The sequence below is a fragment of the Cololabis saira genome, chromosome 15, assembly GCF_033807715.1.
Source record: "Cololabis saira isolate AMF1-May2022 chromosome 15, fColSai1.1, whole genome shotgun sequence".
Classification (NCBI taxonomy): Eukaryota; Metazoa; Chordata; class Actinopteri; order Beloniformes; family Belonidae; genus Cololabis; species Cololabis saira.
Window position 1 is genome coordinate 30,849,070 of NC_084601.1, and position 21,438 is coordinate 30,870,507.

At 44.4% G+C, this 21,438-nt stretch overlaps 1 protein-coding gene across 1 annotated transcript in view; it reads left to right on the top strand.

Annotated features, from left to right (window-relative positions):
* Positions 1 to 440: 440 nt before the first annotated feature.
* Positions 441 to 21,438, top strand: part of rnf19b (ring finger protein 19B) — a 46,601-nt gene continuing 25,603 nt past the window's right edge. Inside the window, exon 1 of the mRNA XM_061742117.1 lies at positions 441 to 558. The gene's annotated coding sequence lies outside the window, so the exon portion shown is untranslated. The remainder of the gene's footprint in view (positions 559 to 21,438) is intronic.

Sequence of the window (21,438 nt, forward strand, 5' to 3'; positions counted from 1 at the left end):
AAGCCCAGTGGATATTTAAAGCTTACAGAAGGCTGCATTTAACTGCTGCTATGTCATTCCTGCAGTATTTCTGCAGGTGTTTTGGTCACTGCTATTATTTGTAATATATTATATTATTTTTAATCAGCACAAATTATCTTTGCCCATATGATAAAATCCACCATCCCCCCTGATTTCTTTTTACAACTCGAGTACTGGATGTATTGTAATGTATGTTTTCTTGGGACCACCTTCAAAATGAGAAGGCACATCTCAAGGGGCTATCCTTTAATACATTATAATATATATATATATATATATATATATATATATATATTATTAAATTATATATTTATTTAATATTATTAAATATTTTACATTTCCTCCCTCTCTTGACAGGTTTTATTTTAAGGCCGTGACGTCACGGGGTGGGGTTTCCGCGGCGACACGCTGCGCGTCACCGCCAGGGTTTACCTCTGCTGGAGATTATTACTGTCGGGTTTATCAGGGGGTTTCATCTCCGTCTGGCCACCCAGGACCCCGCACACGGACCCGCCTGTACGCCGGGGACGGGAACCGGTAAGTGTCCGGCGGTTCCGAGCCTGTCCGGAGCAGGAAAAGGCCTTATCTCCGCGAACCTTAGACGAATCTGTTGTTAATTACCAGCATGACGGGAGCGCGCACGAGAGGGAATAATCATAAACTTTAATATCAAAATATCTCCAGTTTTATCCGGGATCAGTGGGAGTTTCCTTCCTAAACTTTCCAGTGTTCCGTGGCTGAATCCCACCAGCAGAAACATAAAACCCGACCCTGGTGACGTCGGTCAGGTTTAATTAACACATGTGAGGTGTTGACGCGGATAAAACTGCTTTTAGGACCAAATGCGTCCGGATGAGGCCAGATTTCACGCTCTCGTCGGGGTGTGGTGACATTTTCCAGCCTCGCATTACCTGAGAGGGAAGTCATCTCGCCCAGTGAGCGAAATGTGAACCAGAGAGCTGTAAATAAATAAATAAAAATGTGAGATATTTGTGGCTTTACGCGTGAATCAATAAGGGCGCGGTTGTGGAGGATCTGGTAGCAGTTGTTGGTATAATCACAGCTGCAGATTGGTGTTTGTGTGGATGCTGAGGAGATGCCAGGCTCTTCCTGTTCTGCGATGTGCAAATATGAAGAGGAATAATGTAAATAGCATTTAAGAGCTAAGATTTATTCAGTTTTAACAGTTTTCTTTTATTTTTTTGGCTTTAAAAAGATTATGAAAGTTGTTTTTTTTTAATTAGTGAGTTGATACCACAGAACAAGATGCAATGTGATGTTTTTCTTTAAAGGTAGGGTAAGCGATTCTGTGTTATTTCTAATAGGTGGTTTTAGCGGTGAATTGAAACAGTAAAGTGGTTGAAAAGCTCATCATATTTGACTCCAGTCATCCTTTTAGTCATTTTTAGAAAGACATGAGGAGACTTGCATCTTTGAAAATAACGGAGCTGCTTCCTGTAACGTAGCAGTGCAGTGACTGATAGCAGAGGCTGCAGGACGGCTTGATTCTTCACCTTATAACTTTTTTAAACATATATTACTTATTTTTACCTTATGGGTTGGACAAATGTCCGTCTTTGCTGTTCTGTGAAAAACGTTAACGTGTTTCTTTGTTTGTTCACGTCTGCATCGGCTGATTTTAATTGAAAAATCATTACATTTTGAGTTTTATTGGTTCAACCGGTCCAGTATTCTGATATTTACTGGTGATTTTGCTCTTGTTTAGTTTCCACCAACTAAAACGTTCATTTATCCCTGAAACTGCAGAGCCAGGAGAAGAAAGTGTCTTGGGGAAACATGTATCAGCCTCTTTGGCTCCTGAACATGGTTGTAAACCGGCATTTATAGCTGGAGGTTACGGGGGTCGTGGTTCTGTTGGGGGGTTTCCTCCTCCCGGTCAGACGCTTCACATGGACCATTACCTCATCCAGGGCAGGCCGAGGTTCCCGGGTCACGGCCGGACTCGGGTTACAGACGATAGTGGAGGGGAGGGGTTGTGCTGGTTTCTCCCTGAAACCGGGCAGGCCTCGGTTAGTGCGTGAGGAGGTCGGCTCCGAGCTTCTGTGGTGCCCGCAGGGCTCCTGAACGCACCGGCTCCTGAACGCACCGGCTCCTGAACGCACCTCTAATTATAGAAGCTCCCAGCCTCATTTGCTCGGCCTCCACCTTGCAGTGAATTGCTCTGGACACTGTGTATTTCTCTCTCAGAAAGAGAGAGAAATGGAAAGAGAGAGAGTCAGAAAAAGAGACAGACGAGGGAGAGAGAGAAATAGAAAGAGAGAAAGAGACAGACAGAAAGAGACGGACGGAGAGAGAGAAAGAGAGACAGAAAGACAGAGTCAGAAAGAGAGAAAGGAAAAGAGAGAAATAGAAAGAGACAGAGAGATAGAAATAGAAAGAGACAGAAAGAGAGAGTCAGAAAGAAACAGACAGTCGGAAAGACAGATGGAGAGAGAGAGAGAAATAGAGAGAGAGACAGAAAGGAGAGAAAGAGAGGGTTGTTAATGAGGAAAGTGGTTTGAGAGACACAGCTCTCCACTTGTGCGGCCGCCTCCCGCTGCGTTGCCACCCAGAAGAACACGTTTGTTTTCCACATTTACAGATTAATTAGTCAGTAAGAACGGCAGATCTGCTTGAAAACGATTGTTTGTTTTAATGAGTCACTTCTCATAAAGTGCTTGTTCCTCACCGAGCTGAGATCCATCGAGCGGAGACTAATCAGCTGTTTTAATTAACCAGCTCGTCCATGTTAACGAGAAACGTTTCTGCACTTTTGTCTGAACAACACCTTCACAACTCAGAGAGTTTGTCACACATTTGGTATATTTAGGTTCCAAATTATTGTTTGGATTTTTTAAAAACAAGAAGAAATATTTTTCTTCAGTTCAATTCAAAAGTCGCGTCTTTGTTGAGGAGGAAAACTAAACCTAATCCAGTCTGAATACATCTGTAATTGTAACAATTAATGGCTTCACATCTCCGATAATCCTCCGTCCTGAGGAAGCTCCAGGCGACGGTGGAAAGAAAAAACAGAGACCAACAGACGGATTATAACCTATAATGATGAATGTTATACTAGAAGAGTAAAAGCGAGTGAGGGAAAAGCCCAGTGCATCATGGGAGGGCCTCGATAGTCTTGGTGTACAGCAGCTTTACTAGAGAGATGGTTCAGCTTTGACTAAACCGGCTCTGCCTATAAGCTTTATAAAGGATTTAAGACGAATCGTAAAGGTTTTTTTGACTCTATTGGACTAAAAGGAAATTAATCAGAGAATTAGATGGATGTTTTTCAGAGGACGATGGAAGTTAATGAGAATTTCACGGCTTTATTTGGGATTTTAGCTGTTAAATTCTCATCTTCACTCCAAAAAAAATGCACAAAAACCCCCCAAAACGACGTTTAACTATAAAGTTAAAGGTGATTTTCGGTTGTACACAACAGCTGCGTTTGATGTCGTGTTGCTCTGTAACTATCCGAGTCGGGCGTGTTGGAGCAGAGACTAAAACATTCTGCAGAGCTGAGGACTCGATCAGCCACAACATCACTATAATCCAATAAAAGTGGTCATGAGGTTGTTGTTTCTTTTATAAAGGGAAACATATTAATGATATTGGTTTTGTATCTGCTTGTTTGCTTCCTGCAACAGATGCTTCTTTGTTTGCTGAAGAAATCCTGTCCTACTTACCCAAACAAACCATCAAACACTGTTTCACAACGATTACTGGAGAGAAACCTGTAAGGGAGGTGATGTCGGGTTACATTTGTTGGTTTGGATGCTGTTCTGCCTGAATGATTTCCCCCGGTGATCCTGAAACTTCTTTGAAAGTCTACAATTTATTAGGTACACCTGTCCACCTGCTCGTTAGATTTCTAACCAGCCAATCACATCGCGGCAACTCGACTATGCACTCAAGTGTGTAAACACGGCCCACACCAGTGGTTCTTCACCTTTTTGGGGTCTTTGTAAAGTCTCGTTCTCTGTTTTCTTTTTCTTTTCCGGTGGCTCAGAGTCTGCTACGTTCAGAACAAGCAGCCTTTTTTTTCATACGATCCGTCGTTGTCTACTTCTTTTTTTTATTCATCTTCTTTGTGTTACTGTGCTTATCGTCTTTTTCTTTGTTTTTTTTTTAAACATTATTACGATTTCAAGCGCTAACTTGAACTTTGCATGTTAATGAGCGTTCCCCCAACAGATTCCTGCAAATATAAAAGCATTTTAAAGAAATGAAGGGGGCTCATAATTTGAAAAGGATGCAGATCTTGTTGCATTTTTATGAACAGTGTCCTGCAGTACGAGTACAAGATTTCTTATTAAAATACAACAAATTACACTTGTAAAGAGTAAAAGAAGGTCATGTGACCCTCTGTAGTTTCGGTAGATAAAGGTCTCGGTTACATTTGAGTAAAATAATAATCTATTTCTATAAATGTCAGAAAATCTTTATTATCACGGACCCCTTGTAATTACACCACGGACCACTAGGGGTCCACGGACCCCCGGTTGAGAATCACTGGTCCAGACGATCTGCTGCAGTTCAAACAAGCATCATAATGGGGAAGAAATCTGATTTACATGACTTTGAATGTGGTTGTTGGTGCCAGACGGGCTGGTCTGAGTGTTTCAGAAACATCTCTAGGGTTTACAGAGAACGGTACCAAAAAGAGAAAATATCCACTGAGCTGCAGTTCTGTGGGCGCAGACGCCTTGCTGATGCCAGAGGTCAGAGGTCAGACTGTTTGGAGCTGATAGAAAGGCAACAGTAACTCAAACGTTGGCTGGTCTGGCGAGTCTCCATTTCTGCTGCGACATTGGGATGGTCGGGTCAGAATCTGGTGTCAACAATATGAAAGCATGGATCCATCCTGGCTCGTATCAACGGTTCAGGATGGTGGGGCGGTGTTTTCCTGTCACACTTTGGGCCCATCAGTACCAGCTGAGCATCGTATCAATGCCACCTACCTGAGTGTTGTTGCTGACCATGTCCATCCCTTTATGACCAGACTGGACCATCTTCTGATGCTACTTCCAGCAGGATGACGGGTCATGAAGAACCATCATAGACTGGTTTCTTGAACATGACGATGAGTCCACTACTCAGATCTCAGTCCAACAGAACCTTTGGGATGTGGTGGAATGGGAGATTCTCATCATGGATGTGCAGCCGACAAATCTGCAGCAACTGCGTGATGCTGTCATGTCAATATGGACCAAACTCTCTGGGGAATGTTTCCAGAGCCTTGTTGAATCTACGCCACGAAGGATTAAAGCAGTTCTGGAGGCAGAAGGGGGTCCAACCTGGTACTGGCAGGGTGTACCTAATAAAGTGGCCTGTGGGTGTGTTATGTCGAGTATCCATGACAACAGGAGAAAACAAGAATGAAGACGTTTTGACCATCTGGATCATCATGTGGGAGGAGCCACGGAGACCATGTGACCGACCAGGTCCTGAGCTCCAGAATCTCTCTGGTTCTGTTTCACAGTCGCATCCACAGTCAGGTGTTTCTGGTTTTCTGGAAACATTTCAAATCTACTGATCAGGTTAAATTAAGTTACAATTAGACGTGTGGTTGCCATCGGTTACGGCAGATAAATGAAGAGAAGGATGCTGTCGTCGTAGCGGGGTTTGGGGGGAGTCAGCCCCGTCACCCATGTTTCCGGTGGATAAAGGGCACGTAAACATCACCGAGCTCGTAAATGTTTACCTGCTGTATCAGATTCTCTTATGGGCTCCGTCGCCGTGGGAACCGAGCCAGGAGACAGTCGGGACAACCACCTCTCTGATGTTTGATGATGTACATTCACACAAACACACACACGCAGAGGTCATCACATGCACGCCGTGTCACTTCCAGAGAAGAGCACGCTCCTCTGACTTCGTTTCTGCAGAATTTCCTCCCTTTATTGCCGACACAGCTGTAACTCGCCCACTTTTGTTTACACCATAATATGACGGAGAGACACTGACCAGTTCTCAGAGCTGCGTTTACTGTAAGCTGTGTGTGTGTGTGTGTGTGTGTGTGTGTGTGTGTGTGTGTGTGTGTGTGTGTGTGTGTGTGTGTGTGTGTGTGTGTGTGTGTGTGTGTGTGTGTGTGTGTGTGTGTGTGTGTGTGTGTGTGTGTGTGTGTGTGTGTGTGTGTGTGTGTGTGTGTGTGTGTGTGTGTGTGTGTGTGTGTGTGTGTGTGTGTGTGTGTGTGTGTGTGTGCGCGCGCAAAAAAAGAGAGAGAGAGAAAGAGAGAGAGAGAACATCTGTTTCCTGATCTTGCTTCAGATGTTTTCAGCTCACTGTTCCCGGTACTGATTATTACATCATGTGACTGATGTATTGATCCTCTCAGAGGTGACAGATCCAATGTATTTATTTATATTTTTTAAACATTTCCTCATCTTTTAACCTTGTTTCTTGTGTTTGCGTTGAGCCGAGCAAACAGCTGGCTGATGTGTCACGATTAAGTCAAAAATTAGGAGAGTATTATTGATCTTATCCGTCAGCAAGAATGGAAATAAACATGTTAATCGCTGAAAATGGAAAGCAGTTGAACGAAATAGCTGATTTAAAATAATTTGACTGCGTCCAGACGATGTCATGTGACCATATCGTTAGTTGTTGTTGTTTTCCTGTAGATTGACACCGTTTCCTGATATCAACAGTTATTAATGAGGATCAATAACGACGTTTCGAGATTTTACAGAAACAGAAACTAAAGAGCTTCTAAAGTAAAAAGGTTTTGGTTGAATAATCATTAACTGATTTAATCCCCTGAAGAGAATTACATCACATCTGCATCTGGGAATAATCGAGCAACCAAAACAACATTAGAAAAATTTTAAATAATCAAGAACAAATCGTCATTACGTCAGGTTTAATGAGGATAGATGATTCACACGTCTTTAATCAGGTTTTTGGGCCTTTTTTTTTAAACATTTTTTTTGTTCTAGTATAAATCACAACTTTGATCTTGATTAAAATGACCTCCTTCCTGACCAGGCGTCCAAAATCTCCTCCTCACAGATGCAAACAATTAGCCGGGTTCTTCTGGACTGGACTTTACTTTCCAGAGGGAAGAACGGAGACGACCGACCAGAGTCATTGTAACCCGGTTAATCAGCGGTGATGCGTGTAACTCGCTGGAAGCAGCCTTGACACTTCTGCTCACAGACGCTTCTCTATCAGAACCAAATGTTCTCGCCAGGACGCAGAGATCCTCGGAGCAAGGGCACCTTCACCTCCCAATATAAGGGTTCCGTTAAGTGATAAATGTGCTTGTGCAGTCTTTTATCTGCAACCACACACACTCTCTACTTTCATACAGATCTGCAGCTCTGTAATCTGTGAAAAACTTTATCTTTGAGATATTTATGCCTTTTAATCTTTCAGCAGATTTTTTTTTTTTTAAGGTGTGTGTCCTTGTCATTTCTTTTACTTCCGCACACAGCAATGAATGCCGTCTGTAGTCACATGGAACAGAAATTTGATGAATTTGTTGAGTCCGCTGTGACCCGTCGGGGATGTTCCCGTGCTGAAGCTGCCGTCAGCCAAACCCCCCCCCCTGAGTGGGAGGGAGCAGCATAGATAATGCATGCATGGAAACTAAATGTGCTATTTCTGTGTTCTGGCATCGTCTCTGGGGATTTCAGGGGAAATGTGCGTGTTGAGACACATCTGTATTTCAGACTCTGCAGAAAGTTTGATGCTCGGTCAGCTGAGCTGCAGCCACCGTCTTTTTTTAGTCTTTTATTTGGCCTTTCAAACGAATACATACCTGGAACACCTGCTGGGAGCTGAATTACCAAGGTTGAATAAGCTTCTCCTGGAGTCACTGTGGCTGAGAATAATAACCAGGGTGAGTCCCCGTCTTTTTGCAGCTTGGAGGGTTGCCATAGTTAACAGCTTGTTGCACGGATGACGGTGCAGCTTTTGAGATAAAGCTGAAGCACAGCAGAGGGGGAATTGTTCTTCATTTCAGTTTCCACGTTGTTCTCAAGTTCTGCTTTAATGACGAGAAGATTTGTAGTGGAGGAAGGTGATTGATACCCGATAATTACGCTTGTTAACAGCTGATATAACCAATCTCTCCTGAACATCTGAGTATTAGGATCTAGGCCTACTTCCTTAAATAATTTTGCAGCACTTTTGCAGCACTGATAATTTTCTTTTGTTTTCTCTGCTACTTTGTGCTCCAGCATTTATCTTTTTGTTAATTTTAAAGTAATCTTGTAACTGCCATCTGTCTCGATTTAAAATGTCCCTGCTGATCTGTTGAGCTTGTCGAGGTGGCTTTCTGTGAATTCTGCATCGTCCATACAGCCCAGATTTCCTGTATCGGTCAATTTAAGCCCATATTTACATGGCTTGTCGAACAATCAAGCGGGCCCCAACCCAAAATTAGTCCAACATTATTTTCTGATGGCCTCTTGACCCAGGATGCATCTGGACTGTCTGTGACTATGCTGATAAACACGGTACAAGCAGATTTCTCCCTTTTAAAGCATCGGATATTGGCTGAAATATGTCCTGCAGTTAATCACATCCTTAGATATTTGCTCAGCCAGTGGATCCTACCGGGTCCGACACTGCAATGGTGATAGCACGGCTGACAGGATGGAGGTTTTACTTCAGTCCCCCCTCCTCCTGATACAAGAGGCTGTTACAGGTAGATAAGAGACAGCAGGACGTATATCCTTTATAATAACTAATCAAATAAGAGATCTGAATCCCTTTCTCCGGTAGTGGTAAAAATAAAACATGCAAAACATGATAGGAGGATGTTTTCTGATTTGAATTTCCGGCATATTTGCGTTTTTCCAGCTCACTCTGGCCCCCGTTGTGCCACCGCTGCTCCATAGAAACGGAGATGATGTTTGCAAAGCGGCCAGTGAGCCTATTAGCTAATTGCCTCTAATTAGCTCTGTGCTCTGAACACACAGAAATGCAAGTAATACATTATGATCGGCTCGTTGAGTCGGGGGCCACCTGCTCTCGGCAGCCGGGCCCCGGCTCTCAGATTAGCAGGGCTTTAGCCACTATCTCCGCAAACAGGATGAAACCGCAGCTCTCTCTGCCGACCTGTGTACCTGAAGACGATGTCATCGGTCGGTGGAGACGGCAGGCTTTCAGCTGAAACCCTAATCCGGAGCGATAAGACCCTCTCAGATGCTGAGAGCAGCAGCCGGATAATCTGATTTTGTTTAAGTGAAACGAGAGAGAAGATAAAGCTTTTGTTTGATGGAAATTAAAATTAGCAGTGAGAATTTGGATGCAGCAAAAACGACCGAATAAACATGTTGTGTTTGATTTTGGAGCGTTTTCCTGTGAGCAGGTGCATCTCAAAGCTTTTTGCTCCCTCTTCTAATCCTGTGTTTTTGTGTGTAAAAACATAATAAAAAGGATCAAAGTGTCTTTTGTACCTCAGATGAACTTTTTAGCTTTTATTCCCACCGTGTCATTAAACACATTAGGCCAAACAAAAAACACGTTGTGGTTGCAGGGGTGTTTCTAGACCCCCGGGGGGCCCTGGGCAGGAGAGACCATGGGGCCCCCAAGAATCATGATAAATGAAGTCTAGGACCACAGATCAATAACGATAACTTTTATTAAATAATTAACATATACAATAAATAATACATAACACAACTAGCTTAATGCAAACTTTACATACCCACTAACTTATTATGTGGCTATGAATGTGTTCAGATGTAAATGGCTGAATTCACCTTACACGACTTTAATGTGCAATAAACTTGATCGGTGGATTTTTTAAATAATGTAACACGCATAGCTAACACATTCTTACTACCCTCACCTTTTTTCTTTTCATCCTTCTTGTTTTCTTTCTTTTCTTGTGCCCAGACGGAAATGTTCGCTTCATTTCTTCAAATTGTGAATCACTAATGCTGCACATCGATGCTAGCTAGTAAGTAAATGATTTTGTTGTTTGCGTCAACCTTCAGCTCGGGGCCCTGGGCAATTTCCTGGGTCTTCTGCCACGTTGTGGCACCTCTGCGTAGGCAACACTAAGTACCCCCTTGCTGCTTTGACAGGGTATAAAGGACTTAAGTTTCATCCAGGTGATGATATTCATCGGCCTCAGGCGGGAAGACCTTTTGACATATTGCTGGTTTGGTGTGTCTTAACACAACGCCCAGAGGGAAAGACATAAAACAGTTGTCTCAGAGAAGAAATTGTTGACGCAGATAAGTCTGGGAAGGATTAGAAAACAGTTTGGAGTCGATCATTGGACAGTGAAAGAGACTGTTTTCCAGTCAGGAACATTTCAGAGTTTCCCGTCTTAACAGGACGAGACGCCTCAACAAATTTACCCCACGGACAGATTGTGTAATCCTCAGAAATAATCAAAAACTTAAGAGCTGCATGTCAGACTGTCCCGGCCCCACGGAGCCTGGAAGAAGTATGTTTTGTTTGAAAAGGGTTACCGGGAGAGAAAAGCTTCTGTCTGGGGAGGACGAGCCAGAACAGGCTGCCAGGGATCAGCAGAGACGATAAACATCTGCGAGTTTTTCTGGAAGGACCATCCGAGAGACCACACACGACGCCTGCACACAGTCCTGCAGGCGGCCCTGCAGGCGATCCAGAACCACCAGACGAGAACACGTTCTCTCATCACAGCCATGAACTTCCTTCATACGGGTTCGGGGATGCGGAGACCGCAGCCTCCTCAGCCTCCTCCTCCAGCTCTTCTGGGGAGTCACCGAGGCGTTTCCTGTCCCTCCAAGAAAATGTGACGTCTCGAGCGCCTCCTGGGTCGGCCTGGAGGCCAAAAACCAATTTCCCAGGGAGGCGTCCCAACCAGACGCCCGACGGAGGAGCAGCCGCTCCGCCCCAAGTCATCGGACCAGCAACCTTGTGGCAGAAACTTATTTTATGTATTTGTTTTTTAATGAAAACACTATTTATGGAAAAAAAAACATTCAGATTTACACGTTTTGCAAATATGAACTAACAATAAATTAATCAAACTTAATTTGTTCAGCACTTTTCATGCAACTTGTGGAAGAACAGCAGTGTACTTGTGTACTTGTTGACATCACAGCTCAGGTAGCAGATTAATAACATTTTCAAAACCATCTACAGTTTAATTGAGCATAAAATAAACACCTTAAACATTAATATGACTGACCATGAACTCCTCTGGCTGACGTGTTATAATCATCACTTGCTGTGTTATAAGGTGAAATTTTAAACTAGTCTCTATCGTCTTGATAACTTCCCTACAAATATGAAGAGTTCGGGTCAGGACAACTGAAAAGATCCTCAAAACTTATTGTAATAAACCAAAACAACCTTATACTTATACAGAAGCTTATTTTAGCTCCTTGCATTGATATCATTACTTAAACAAAAGCTTGTGACAGTTTGTTCAGGTTTCCCGTCTGAATTTCAGAGAATCGCGTCCTCATGGATGTTTTCATAGATTACGTTTTTCTCGTGGATGTTTTCATAGATTACGTTGTTCTCGTCACCTTGTTGGTTTGTGTCTGAATATTTGGAGGTTGGCGTGAATAATCTGGTTGTATAACAGCAATGAGCTTTTGCAGCCGCACACCTGATGAGCTTATGTAGCTGTGTGTGCGTGTGCGTGTGTGTGTGTGTGTGTGTGTGTGTGTGTGTGTGTGTGTGTGTGTGTGTGTGTGTGTGTGTGTGTGTTAGAGGCTAACGAATGACAAATGTAATGAATGAATGAATAGTAAATGACTTTAAATGTATGTGGTCACCCTGAAGTCGTGTTGAGATCATTTTTTAACCTTTAATTCCAGTAAAAAGCTGCATAAACCTGCTGGAAAAGGATGTAAAATGTATTAAATTCATTTGTATTTTTCAGTGTGTTTGCTAAGGACAAAAACTGCAAATCTCATAAGCTGGAACATGCAGTGATTTCATCACCCGACTTAAGTTTTCAGCCTTTCTGTTCCGAAATGGGGAGTGTTTAACTGTAGGGTAGATGTGTGTGTGTGTGTGTGTGTGTGCGCGTGCGTGCGTGTGCGCCAGTGTCAGCATGTAGGTTGGCCGTAGTCCCGCAGCAGCGAGTCTGGAGGATCCCGAAGTGCTGAGCTTAGATTCCAGGTCTAAAACAGACCCGCCCGTCTGAGGACAGATTACCTGCAGAGCAGATCGCTGTCCCAACATCCTCCCCTTGAACCTACGACTGAGCCCCAAGGGCTCATTATATCACCTCAAAATACACAAATGTTCTGGACTCTAAGAAGAGAATACCTTTAACATTACAACTAGCAGCGACTAAAACGGTCTGAAATTAGCAGCGTGACATGAGAATCAGAAACATGGAAACTGGGAAGCTGCATATGTCTATTTTGACTCGGGTCTGTGATGTCATAGTACCTACAGAAGCTTAAGTGAAGTGTGTGTGTGTGTGTGTGTGTGTGTGTGTGTGTGTGTGTGTGTGTGTGTGTGTGTGTATATTTGGGCGTGTTTCATCAGGCTTACAGGCCAGTAGCTCCGCCCACTCTCAACGTGACGCAGTCTTCACCAAACTGCGGGTGAAGTCACGGCCCGTAATTATATAATTATGGAGGAAAACTGCTACGTGGCCACAAAACCTGAGTCATCGTAAGATGAACACACAACCAGTGTGAGCTGGCGGTCCGATGGGTCATGTGACCACCAGGTGGGTCATGTGACCGCCCCTGCCGCCAGGCGACCCGTCACCCTTGGAGTCGCACACGTGCAGTCAAATATCTGCTTCATTTTCATCATTTTTACTGAACTCTGTCAGCCACAAAGAGGTTGATGTGTGTGTGTGTGTGTGTGTGTGTGTGTGTGTGTGTGTGTGTGTGTGTGTGTGTGTGTGTGTGTGTGTGTGTGTGTGTGTGTGTGTGTGTGTGTGTGTGTGTGTGTGTGTGTGTGTGTGTGTGTGTGTGTGTGTGTGTGTGTGTGTGTGTGTGTGTGTGTGTGTGTGGGCTGACTTGAGCAGCAGTGGAGTGGGAGGACAAGTGTGGAAGTGAATGTGTGAGTGTGCTCATAACGAATCATGTTCACGGCTGTTTAGGTCCATCTGCCACACACACACACAAGCTTGATGACGGCGCTGGAATAGTCTTTTTTCCTCCCCAGCGAGGGTCCTGACTGCGTGAAGCGACCTGCGAGGAATCACGTGGCATGATGGGAGCTGCTGACGTCCTCAGAAGTGATGGAAAACCAAAGCGTCCTTGTGAAGAACAGGAGACGAGTGTTGCACAACCGCTGCAGCTGCAACGTTCAACGGCCAATTACTTTCATACAGGCGTGCAAATGTCAAAGCGTTGTTAAAAAACACAAAGCATGAGCTGTTTAAACCTGCTCTCCTTGGCTGATAAGAAAGTATTTTATGTTTTTATTTTATTTGTTCATCCTGGAGTGGGGAGGATCCACCTGGAGCCGGAGTCGGAGGAGGGAGGTGTAGGTGATGGAGGTGATATTCCCTCCACGAAGCCATCATTATTAATGATATATTCAGTCCGTACACGTTTCTGTTTCCCCTCTAAGCTAAGAAAAGGTCGTTCTTTTGAAGACTTGATGATCCTCTGACTCACGAGCATCTCTGGAGACATGAAGTGATCAGAAAATGAGCCCAGACTCTCTTCTTCTGATGGTTGAACTCCGACGTGAATCCCACTATCAGCGTTGTTTTAACGTCAAACATGTGACTTCTTCATATTTTTAGATATGTTCTTGAAACGTCACGGCTTCATGGTGTTCCTCTAACAGGACACCGTGTGGGAGACGCTTTATTTCCCCATTCTCTTTCCGAGTGTCGTCCTTTTCTCACCTGATGAGAGGGCGGCGCTGACCTTTTGGCTGCGTTGACCTTTTAGCAGAGCTGACCTTTTGGCTGCAGATTCAGGCATCCGTCTACCCGTGTCTCATGTTGTTTGTTTGTTTGTCCTCTTTGGACGGGCCGTGCTGACATGTATTTCGTCGTGCCGGGATGCTGGCTACCTGACGAACACAGAATCCTGAATCCTGGTTGAGAATCTGAGCTTTGAGTATCTCTGAACAGCAACCTGGTTGTGTAGCAACATGCAAGACGACTTCCCTGCATCTACTTTTAAAATATCATGTTACATTATACATATACATAATTAGCGCATTAATTGTGATTAATTAATTATAGGCATATTTAGCACGTTATGTTTTTTAATCGCTTCATCTATTTTTTAATCTCTAACTTAAATTTTAGTGTTTGTGAGTTGCCTTTATTTTGAAAGGGGTGGAAAACAACGGTCAGTCCCACCTTGAAGTGGACATTGATTGTCAATGCATTTGGGCGTGTTTAGCAGACGCTGGTAGGCTCCGATTGTAGCTGGACAGGCATGGGGGGGCGGTGAGTAGTAGTGATGTTCAATACCCTTTCCAATCCAATATTGAGTAAAATTCAGGCTGGTATTGGCAATACTGATTCAATACTGATACATTGTGCAAATACACCTAATGAGCCCATAAATCTAGAAAATTTGGTATATTTTAGATAGCTTAAGAATACTAGACATCAGAGTCATCAGAGCTATTTATTTTAAACTCAGAAGGTAGTGACCTAATTTACAATATAGCAGGTTTCCAAAAGGTGTTTCCATCACTAAAAAAGATTCTAAGTAAAAAAAAATGTAAAACCATTAAAATAAGTAAGAGAATAATAAACAAAATAAGAACCACTATAAAAGTGAAAATGAAAAAAAGTAGTTCCTACCAGCAGTGTGTGTTTAGACAAAATCTGAATAGTTTAGTTACTTTCCACCGTATTCCTGTTAATGACATACATTACCACAAATGACTGAAGTATCAAAAGTATCGATATTTTAGTTTGAGAATTGATTTTAGAGCGTATAGATCTGGTATCAGAAGTATTGACGTTTCAGTATCAATCCGCGCATCACTAGTGAGTAGCGCAGGAGAGAAAATGGAGGAGCGTGATAGTTGTTGGTCCAGTGAATTTACATTTCTAAAACGCCCCGACGGCACCTTTGATAAAGGTAAGGTGATTTTTTTTGTGTTGTTTGTGGAAAGGAATTTAATAACCAGCTCAAGTTTAGCCACATAACGTAAAGCACCGGGTCGCGCAGCCACAGCTAACGTTAGCAGCAACGGTGTTGCCACGGCAACGCTCTTCTCCCCCCGCGCATGCGCACGTCTGCGAGAGGCCGAGAGGCTGGCGAATGATCTTGCCAAGTGGATGTAAACAGCGAGGATAGCATTTACTCAAGTCTGTTAAAAACATAAATACATGACATTATAAAGTCACCTTTTTTGTTATATATCAGTGTTTTGATCTGCCACAATCCTGTAATGAGTTTAAAGGAAAATACCTCAAGTTGAGGGCTTTTCTCAGCAAGTTTTGGGTGAGATTAAAAAAGATTAATTAGATTAATTAACTACAGATCTTAAATAAATGAATGAATGAAAACCTTTATTGTCCCCGTAGGGAGATTCGGTTTGTCAGCCAGCAACAGAACAGTTTAAGAAGAGTTAAAATAAGTTGAAAAGAGTTAAGTTAAAAAGCAGAGTAGATTAGTTGGTAATAAAAACAGTTTAAGAGAATAAAAGTCCAGTGCAAGACCAAGTAGTGTGCAAAAAGTGCAAGTGTGCAAAAACACAAGTCCTCAAATAACTAATCTCCCATTTTTTATTTGGCTTGACAGCACTCATTTTAATACTAGATATCAATTTATTAGTGTTGCAGAGGTGTAGCAGACACATAAATTGCCTGTTTGACAGTACAGGGTTGGATTGTGAGTTGCCTGGTCCCGTGGGCCAGACTAGAGGCGGTGGCCGGATTTTGAGTTGGACGTGTTTCGGTGTCGTGTTTGTAGCCTCAGCTGATCTGGGTGACCTGGGTGGAAGCATGCGGCCTCCGGTTCAGGACTGTTTAAAAGCACCCTGGTTCCCCCCTTTTCACCCCCGCCGCTCCGCCGGCTGAGTCTGGAGCCTGTTTAGAGACGTGGAGGTCTGGAATCTGTTGCTGCAGCACGTAAAACTCCTCACCGCACCAGCTCTGTACGTTTTATTTGCCAGTAATTTCACAGTCGTCCTGTCGACGGGGGGGAAGAGACTGTTTAACTCAGTTTCCCTCCTTTCAGAGGCTCAGTTGGAGGCTCTCACGTGTAAACAGGTCTCCGTTGTCATGGTTACTCATACTCATAAAAGTGCCATAATTACCGTCAGCAGTTTCTCTGGCTGTGCAGCATCCAACCCAGCGTGGAAAGATGTTTTAACTTTCAATGTTTTAGCATGTGAAGGAATCTTGGGAAGATGAATGTGACAAGAGCTTCTGCCTCACTTATGAGTGCTTTTTTATTAATATTCTTTTAATTATTTTTCTATTTTTTTATTATTTTTAGGTTTTATTAAATTATAATGTATTATTATTGTATTTATTATTTTATTGTTATTTTTTATTAAATTATAATAATTATTATTAATGTTTTATTGTTTTATTATCTTTATTTTTTATTAAATTATGATAATTTATTATTATTTTATTTATTATTTTTTATTATTATTATTTTTATTATGCTTTCAAAACACTAGGATGAAATCAGCTGGAGATAAACGGTACAGATCTGCAAAAATAATCAGTGGGACCTAAAGTCTTAGATCTTACAGGTCCCCGACTGCTTTCAGCTCCTTTTCTCCCCGTTAGGATGAAACACCTCTGATGTGTCTCATCGCTGAAGAGGTGCATCAGGATTTGATGCTCGTTGGGCGGGTTGTTGAAAAGAGCTGGTAATGAAGCTGAAGACTCGGAGGAGATCTGAGCCGAGATGAGAAGAAGGCCGACTTCTCTTATCTGGGACGCCACTTTACTTGAACCGTGCACACACACACACACACACACACACACAGGTACTAATATCAGCTCCCACGAGTCGTGCTGATGCTTTTCCTAAAACAAACAAACTCGTCATTAGTCTCTCCGAGATGACGAGGCGAGTCTTTGTGTTTGAGTAGTGAGTCTAATGGGATGAAAGCTGCTCACTGGTGCGCACGCTCGTCTACTTGTTGGAGCCTGTGAAACGGTGTCAGAATCATCACTGAGGCTTTTGAACACAAGACGCTCCAAACTATTACATGCAGTTTTCAGTTTCGATGAGCGTGCAGGTACAGTTTGTTAAAATGCACAAAGATTTGATGATTTTCTTTGTTTTTAAACAGGTGAAACCGCCTTATTGTTTGCAAAAAAAAGAAAAAGCAAAGGCCTGCAGTGTGTTGGCATCGTACCAGCATCACTTCTAGATGCTTAAACCTGACGAATGTCTTTTTAATTCACTTCCTCATGTTGTTTCTCTGTAAGCGTGAGTCAGTGATGAATATTGGATCTAACAGTAAATGTTGGTGTCAGCGTGCAGCTTCTGGTTGGGCTGCTGATTCACTGGTTCTGGATTATCTACAAACACGGAGTGGTGATCCGATGGGACCGTGCTCCTCTCCACTACCTACACTTGTAGTTCTGGAGACCAGTCTTTTTTTGTGGTCTTGGTCTTGTCTCGGTCTCGGTCTCTTCAGGTCTCGGACTTAGATATTGAGATGCCGTTGCACACCAAGGTGACAGAATCTGGTGATCAGCAGTTCTTCCTCTTGTTAAGGTACAGTTTTGTAAACTATTTGTAATTTGCATCTGATTTAATGTTTTGGTGCATCTGCATGTGTCTGTATTTAATTACAGTTTTGTGTTTATAACGGCCTTGTTTGAATAAATATATGAATATTTGCATATCGTTGTGATTGATAAAGCATCAGGTATTCAGTGATGCTGATATACGGTGTAATCTGATTACTATAATGGTAAATAATGTAATTTTAAGTAGATAATTGTATCTTTAATATTTAAAATTTAGGTTTCATCTCTAGATTCAGTCCAATTTAAATCAGTAACATTTACTATTCATGACTTTTCTGAGGAGGAGGGGGGTGTTGGAGGCTGGTTATTCTGGTAGATACTTTGGGACTAGTTAGTAGTCGTGTCGATCCTTAAAAGCACTGGAGTCAATCCTCCAATAGTGTAGAAATAGCGGTAGTGCAGTCGCCACCCATATCTGATCAAATTTATTTTACAGAAAAATTGCACAGTAATATGAACTTGTCTTCGGAGTCGGTTAAATACTAGAGTAAAGTTCACAAGTGGGCCAAACGCCTCAGTTCATTCATGCGGTGAATGAACATAATCTGATCTGATTGGATAGTTTAAAGCACTATTTATGCTTTCTTAAATATAAATAAGTGCCCCAGTACAGTCTTAGGTCTGGTCCCTGATCTCCACCTGAAGGTCTGAATGTGACCTGGAAGCCGTGGACTTGGACCCTGAGCCTAGCCGGGGTGAAAGTTCACAGACGTCTTGGCCGGTCGGCTTATTTGCATTTCTTGTGCGTCACCCGAGTGAATCCACCCCCCCCACCCCGCAGAGACGCAGGGATCAGAATCACATGAATGGGCTGAGGTTCACCGGGTCAGCGTTGCCCTGCGAGTGCGTGGCCTTCAGACTCGTGGCCATAATCAGATTTGTGAACGCTAAGTCAATCAGAGAGGCCGGGCCAGAGCGAGGAACTCAGAAACCCTCTGCTGCCGCCGACTGAGGGCACTTTTGTTTTTATTTCAGCTGCGTATCGATTTATTTCATCATCTGTAGCGACGCAGCGGCGCTCTGGCTTCACAGAAATGTACCAGCAGAGCTTTTTGTCCCTGTGATGACAAAGTGGTTTAAACCTGTTTTATGGATTTTTGAGCTCTGAAGCATCTCTACATAAAAACAGCACACACAAACGTCTCGGATGTTCACTTATTTAACTATTTAAGACTAGAAAGGTGCTCTTTAAACGCCGTGTTGTTCCGATACTGCTGAAAATGGAGCCATCAGTGAGTATTATATTACCTTTATTCACCATCTGATGTCATGTCCAGCTTTAGTGTCATGTTGATTTAAGCGGGGGAAATAGGCTGTGGTTTGCAGAAGTGGCGCAAACAACACTAACCTAATCTAACCTAATTACGGCGCCCTAATGTGAAAAGGCGGGAGTTTATGAAGTCACCCGGAGTAAATGGATGTAGCACAGCAACAAATTTGGGAGCCGGATTTTCAGGGCTGAGAAAAGAAGGACCGATATTTGCATGAATTCTATCGTTTTTTTGTATTTTTCTGGACTTCCAGATCCTAAAATGTTGGGGTTTTTTTGCTGCGTAACTGAACATCCGGAGCTGCGGTTTCCCAGGTCAGAAGTGCGACCGTGAAACTCCTCCCTTCCAACAATAAGACTTATTTTTAAGTCTTAGATTTCTTTTAATAAATATTCTTTATTTGATGATTTAAATCAGTGTTTTTCAGCCCTGGTCCTGGAGGGCCACTGAGAAACCCAACACTGGTCGTGGGTCGGCCTGCGGTATCGAGGGTATTTTATTTATACCCTCAGGTAGATTCAGTTTCCAGTCAGTTGGCGTTGTTGCGAGGGCTGAGGAAGTCAAACACTCGGATGCAGGATGAGGCGGGGCTCCAAGGCCGACTGTATTTCCCAGAAAAGTTGTAAAACAACAGCTCAGAGCGTGTGTGTGTGTGTGTGTGTGTGTGTGTGTGTGTGTGTGTTCGTGTGTGTGTGTGTGTCCATACAAAGATCCTAGAACAGATGGATATTTCCAAACACACTCTTCAGCCATAAAAACCAGGACTGATGTTTTTTCCGTGTGTTTACGATTCTGGATGAGTTTTCATATTTCTGCCTCGTCCTGCCTGTTCTTGTTTCTCGGGCCGCAGCTCTGTTCTTACTCTCTCACCGATGACATTTTTCGCTGGAACTTCGCTCCGTTATTACGAGGAAACATGTCTCTGATATCCCAGAGGACGCTGTGCTTGGTTGGCACATTGCCACAGTGAAAAAATGACCTGGTTTCCTTGTTGTTTTCTATTTAAACCCAACGGGTTACCTAAGAAACAAGCCCGCACACAAACAAGTCGGCGCTGCGTACGGCTGGAGGAGATGCTCTGCTCCTGAACTGAGCAGAAGTGGGTTAATGACCTCTGTTGTATCAGTGCAGCAGATCTCTGAGTTAAAGGCACGCTATGTAACAATCCAGGGCGGAATATCATGCACATGCCCTGCAGATTAGTTCAACGTGGAGGCTTTAATCAAGGTTCATCTGCTTCAGGGGGAAGTAACGCCACCTTTGATCCTAGTTTTGCTTCTTTTTCAGGTTTCCATGACAACAGGTCTGAAGCCAAGAGGAACAAAGCATTGCGACACAAGAACTAACACAAAAAAAACTGTTAATGTTACTTTCTTTATCCATATTAGCTCATGTGCTCCTTATATCACATGACATGTTTGATTGACGCATGCTGCCAACGTTCGGGGTGCATGTCTGACTTTTTTGTTGTGTTCACACTGCAGAGATCAATCATATTAGACATACGTTTAATGCTTTTGTAGCAGGGCGAGTGCTACGGGGGCCCGACCGACAGGATAGAGGAGGACACAGAGTTTTGTGCAGACCCTTTTTATTCTCACCCAAATCACCCAGAACACATATCACCAGCAGCTTCCCAGTCCCAGTCTGAACACCAGTCTCAGCAGCAGCTTCTCCTCTTATGAGGCTGGCAGAGTGGAGAGGCTGACGAGCCACACCTGTGTCCCGTCAGCCTGAGTGGCTGCAGCTCCTCCACTCTGCCACACACCCCCAACGCCAAACTCGAGCCGGGGTCCCTCCGGCCGAGCATACTCCCCCCCCCCCGCCCCCTCGGAGCGGGAGAGGAACCCTCCGGGCTTCCTGGTCGGGGTGGTCGCCCCCGGCGTCGGCCCGACCAGCGCAACGGTCGGGGGGGGCGACCCCGGCGTCGGCCCGGTCGCCGTGGACAACGCTCTTCTGGCCGGGCCCGTGGTGGCCTCGGGCCACACGGTGCGCCCCGGACCGCCTCCTCCGTGGCGTAGTCCTGCGCCAGCTGCCAGTCCGCCTCCGGGACCGCCTCCTCCTCCTCCTCCGCAACGCAGCCCTGCTCTGGCTGGTGGTCCGCCTCCGTCCCCGCCGTCGCTGATGGCGGCTGCGCCTCCGCAGCCGCCATCCCAGCCAACTCCGCCTCCGTCTCCCCCTCCGTCTCCGCCGCTGACTCCATCCCCGGAGCCGTCGCCTGGCGGCCCGCAGCTTCTGCCTCACGGCCTCTCAGCTGCGGCGCCACCAGCGCTGCCGCGGCGAACCTCAGACGGGGTGCAGGGATGGGTCGCTCCGCGGGTCCCGCCGCCTCGGGAGCCGTCACTTGGCGGCCCGCAGCTTCTGCCTCCCGGCCTCTCAGCTGCGGCGCCGCCAGCTCCTCCTGCGTTGCTGCGGCGGCCCTCAGACGGGGTGCAGGGGTGGGTCGCCCCGCGGCCACCAGGGCTTCTATGGCGGCCAGCTGCCGCTCACCCTGGTCCCGGAAGGCGGCCACCATGC